This window comes from Pseudophryne corroboree, unplaced genomic scaffold (assembly GCF_028390025.1).
Source record: "Pseudophryne corroboree isolate aPseCor3 unplaced genomic scaffold, aPseCor3.hap2 scaffold_597, whole genome shotgun sequence".
In the NCBI taxonomy this organism is placed as follows: Eukaryota; Metazoa; Chordata; class Amphibia; order Anura; family Myobatrachidae; genus Pseudophryne; species Pseudophryne corroboree.
Genome location: NW_026970195.1, coordinates 71,027 through 76,173, shown reverse-complemented (window position 1 = coordinate 76,173; position 5,147 = coordinate 71,027). Strand labels below are relative to the sequence as shown.

The 5,147-nt window shown below is 34.7% G+C and overlaps 1 non-coding gene across 1 annotated transcript; it reads right to left on the bottom strand.

The window, feature by feature from the left end:
- Positions 1 to 375: 375 nt before the first annotated feature.
- On the bottom strand, positions 376 to 449 carry TRNAN-AUU (transfer RNA asparagine (anticodon AUU)). Its single transcript has one exon. It is a non-coding gene; the product is annotated as a tRNA-Asn (tRNA).
- Positions 450 to 5,147: the final 4,698 nt, after the last annotated feature.

Below are 5,147 nucleotides of genomic sequence, written 5' to 3'. Positions count from 1 at the left end.
TGAGGATGCATCTTGCTGCCTTTCCAATGAAGCAAGTTTAATTTAGTAATAGGTGAAAAACCATCCTTACAAAGGTGTTAATCAGAGACTTGGCTTTGTGGACACTTTTCAGAGAACAAATTTGTTAGCATAAAAATAAAGCCAGAAAATGAAGAGCTGTTTAATCACTCGATTGGATTTTTCTGCCAGCATATTTTTTTTCTCTGCAACCCACTGCTAAATTGTGCTTCCTAGCTGTTTTTTTTATAAAATCACTGAATCAAATCTAACTCTGATTACATCAGAGAAGGCCATGTACCCTACACCATAAGAGGGGGTTTGAAATTTTGACTTGTCTACTTAAATATCACCAAAATCTGATCACAAGTTTAATTAGGTCCCTGGGTGGGATTGAACCACCAACCTTTCGGTTAATAGCCGAACACACTAACCGATTGCGCCACAGAGACACTTTGCGAAAAGTGCCTACTGACAAAGGCTAATAAGCATACATCTAGAACGTTTCCTAGAAAAACATTAAAAAATCAATAATCTGGAGAGTTTTTGTAAGATGTTTCTTCCATCAACTAACGAATAAACACATTGGTACTTTCCCATGATGAGTGAGTGCTTCAGGATCTCTTGCACTTACATGTGCAGCAGAGTACTGCAATGGAAGCATGCTGGACCCATAACCCAGAGGTAGGCAGATTGAAACTATCCTTTGCTATATGCATTTTTTTGTTAATTTAAGTAATCAAAACTGGGATTGATATTTTTGCTCTTTTATTTTTACTTAAAGTACAATAACTTTTACCATTTTAATTTGTTTTAATAGTATATTGACAGTATAGTTTTCTTTCAAAAATCCACTTAATTTTCTTTACCCTGTTATTAAAATGGTAATTGACAAAAAAAACTACATTGTCACCAGAAGAGCAATACAAAATGTACAAGTGATATATTAAAATCATCTTTCCAGCTTGAATTTCAATGATGCATTGGGGCAACAATTTTGTGAGAAACATCTTCAAGTAGTGGTGATCTTTAAGTAGACAAGTCAAATTTCATACCCCCTGTTATTGTGTAGGGTACCTGGCCTTCTCTGATGTTATCAGAGTTAGATTTGATTCAGTGATTTTATAAAAAAAGCTAGGAAGCACAATTTAGCAGTGGGTTGCAGAGAAAAAAAATATGCTGGCAGAAAAATCCAATTGAGTGATTAAACAGCTCTTTATTTTCTGGCTTTATTTTTATGCTAACAAATTTGTTCTCTGAAAAGTGTCCACAAAGCCAAGTCTCTGATTAACACCTTTGTAAGGATGGTTTTTCACCTATTACTAAATTAAACTTGCTTCATTGGAAAGGCAGCAAGATGCATCCTCATTTCAATGTCTACTGAAATAATACAAGTTGACACCAGGAAACATTAACGCCACTGCATCCTTGCTGTTTTCTCATGTGGAAGTCTGTTTAATATGAAAACAAGGTGATATCTAATTAGCACACAGGTAAGGAATTAAGAAAATCTTTATTTAAGGGTGAAGATGTTTCTCACAAAATCGTTGCCCCAATGCATCATTGAAATTCAAGCTGGAAAGATGATTTTAATATATCACTTGTACATTTTGTATTGCTCTTCTGGTGACAATGTAGTTTGTTTTTGTCAATTACCATTTTAATAATAGGGTAAAGAAAATGAAGTGGATTTTTGAAAGAAAACAATACTGTCAATATACTATTAAAACAAATTAAAATGGTAAAAGTTATTGTACTTTAAGTAAAAATAAAAGAGCCAAAATATCAATCCCAGTTTTGGATTACTTTAATTAAAAAAAAAAAGCATACAGCAGAGGATAGTTTCAATCTGCCTACCTCTGGGTTATGAGCCCAGCATGCTTCCATTGCTGTACTCTGCTGCACATGTAAGTGCAAGAGATCCTGAAGCACTCACTCATCATGGGAAAGTACCAATGTGTTTCTTCGTTGGTTGATGGAAGAAACATCTTACAAAAACTCTCCAGATTATTGACTTTTTAAAGTTTTTCTAGGAAACGTTTTAGATGAATGCTTATTAGCCCTTGTCAGTATATACTTTTGCAATGTGTTTCTGTGGCGCAATCAGTTAGTGTGTACGGCTATTAACCAAAAGGTTGGTGGTTCAATCCCACCCAGGTACGTAATTGACCTTGTTATCAGATTTTGGTGATCTTTAAGTAGACAAGTCAAAATTTCAAACCCCCTGTTATGGTGTAGGGTACCTGGCCTTCTCTGATGTAATCAGAGTTAGATTTGATTCAGTGATTTATAAAAACAGCTAGGAAGCACAATTTAGCAGTGGGTTGTAGAGAAAAAGAAATATGCTGGCAGAAAAATCCAATTGAGTGATTAAACAGCTCTTCATTTTCTGGCTTTATTTTTATGCTAACAAATTTGTTCTCTGAAAAGTGTCCACAAAGTAAAGTCTCTGATTAACACCTTTGTAGGGATGGTTTTTCACCTATTACTAAATTAAACTTGCTTCATTGGAAAGGCAGCAAGATGCATCCTCATTTCAATGTCTACTGAAATAATACAGGTTGACACCAGGAAACATTAACGCCACTGCATCCTTGCTGCTTTCTCATGTGGAAGTCTGTTTAATGTGAAAACAAGGTGATATCTAATTAGCACACAGGTAAGGAATTAAGAAAATCTTTATTTAAGGGTGAAGATGTTTCTCACAAAATCGTTGCCCCAATGCATCATTGAAATTCAAGCTGGAAAGATGATTTTAATATATCACTTGTACATTTTGTATTGCTCTTCTGGTGACAATGTAGTTTGTTTTTGTCAATTACCATTTTAATAATAGGGTAAAGAAAATGAAGTGGATTTTTGAAAGAAAACAATACTGTCAATATACTATTAAAACAAATTAAAATGGTAAGAGTTATTGTACTTTAAGTAAAAATAAAAGAGCCAAAATATCAATCCCAGTTTTGGATTACTTTAATTAACAAAAAAAAATGCATATAGCAGAGGATAGTTTCAATCTGCCTACCTCTGGGTTATGGGCCCAGCATGCTTCCATTGCTGTACTCTGCTGCACATGTACGTGCAAGAGATCCTGAAGCACTCACTCATCATGGGAAAGTACCAATGTGTTTCTTCGTTGGTTGATAGAAGAAACATCTTAAAAAAACTCTCCAGATTATTGACTTTTTTAAGTTTTTCTAGGAAACGTTTTAGATGAATGCTTATCAGCATTTGTCAGTATATACTTTTGCAAAGTGTCTCTGTGGCGCAATCAGTTAGTGTGTACGGCTATTAACCAAAAGGTTAGTGGTTCAATCCCACCCAGGGACGTAATTGACCTTGTGGTCAGATTTTGGTGATCTTTAAGTAGACAAGTCAAATTTCATACCCCCTGTTATTGTGTAGGGTACCTGGCCTTCTCTGATGTTATCAGAGTTAGATTTGATTCAGTGATTTTATAAAAAAAGCTAGGAAGCACAATTTAGCAGTGGGTTGCAGAGAAAAAAAATATGCTGGCAGAAAAATCCAATTGAGTGATTAAACAGCTCTTTATTTTCTGGCTTTATTTTTATGCTAACAAATTTGTTCTCTGAAAAGTGTCCACAAAGCCAAGTCTCTGATTAACACCTTTGTAAGGATGGTTTTTCACCTATTACTAAATTAAACTTGCTTCATTGGAAAGGCAGCAAGATGCATCCTCATTTCAATGTCTACTGAAATAATACAGGTTGACACCAGGAAACATTAACGCCACTGCATCCTTGCTGCTTTCTCATGTGGAAGTCTGTTTAATGTGAAAACAAGGTGATATCTAATTAGCACACAGGTAAGGAATTAAGAAAATCTTTATTTAAGGGTGAAGATGTTTCTCACAAAATCGTTGCCCCAATGCATCATTGAAATTCAAGCTGGAAAGATGATTTTAATATATCACTTGTACATTTTGTATTGCTCTTCTGGTGACAATGTAGTTTGTTTTTGTCAATTACCATTTTAATAATAGGGTAAAGAAAATGAAGTGGATTTTTGAAAGAAAACAATACTGTCAATATACTATTAAAACAAATTAAAATGGTAAAAGTTATTGTACTTAAAGTAAAAATAAAAGAGCCAAAATATCAATCCCAGTTTTGGAATACTTTAATTAACAAACAAAAAAATGCATATAGCAGAGGATAGTTTCAATCTGCCTACCTCTGGGTTATGGGCCCAGCATGCTTCCATTGCTGTACTCTGCTGCACATGTAAGTGCAAGAGATCCTGAAGCACTCACTCATCATGGGAAAGTACCAATGTGTTTCTTCGTTGGTTGATAGAAGAAACATCTTACAAAAACTCTCCAGATTATTGACTTTATTAAGTTTTTCTAGGAAACGTTTTAGATGAATGCTTATTAGCCTTTGTCAGTATGTACTGTTTGCAAAGTGTCTCTGTGGCGCAATCAGTTAGTGTGTACGGCTATTAACCAAAAGGTTGGTGGTTCAATCCCACCCAGGGACGTAATTGACCTTGTTATCAGATTTTGGTGATATTTAAGAAGACAAGTCAAAATTTCAAACCCCCTCTTATTGTGTAGGGTACCTGGCCTTCTCTGATGTAATCAGAGTTAGATTTGATTCAGTGATTTTATAAAAACAGCTAGGAAGCACAATTTAGCAGTGGTTTGCAGAGAAAAAAAATATGCTGGCAGAAAATCCAATTGAGTGATTAAACAGCTCTTAATTTTCTTGCTTTATTTTTATGCTAACAAATTTGTTCTCTGAAAAGTGTCCACAAAGCCAAGTCTCTGATTAACACCTTTGTAGGGATGGTTTTTCACCTATTACTAAATTAAACTTGCTTCATTGGAAAGGCAGCAAGATGCATCCTCATTTCAATGTCTACTGAAATAATACAGGTTGACACCAGGAAACATTAACGCCACTGCATCCTTGCTGCTTTCTCATGTGGAAGTCTGTTTAATGTGAAAACAAGGTGATATCTAATTAGCACACAGGTAAGGAATTACGAAAATCTTTATTTAAGGGTGAAGATGTTTCTCACAAAATTGTTGCCCCAATGCATCATTGAAATTCAAGCTGGAAAGATGATTTTAATATATCACTTGTACATTTTGTATTGCTCTTCTGGTGACAATGTAGTTTTTTTTG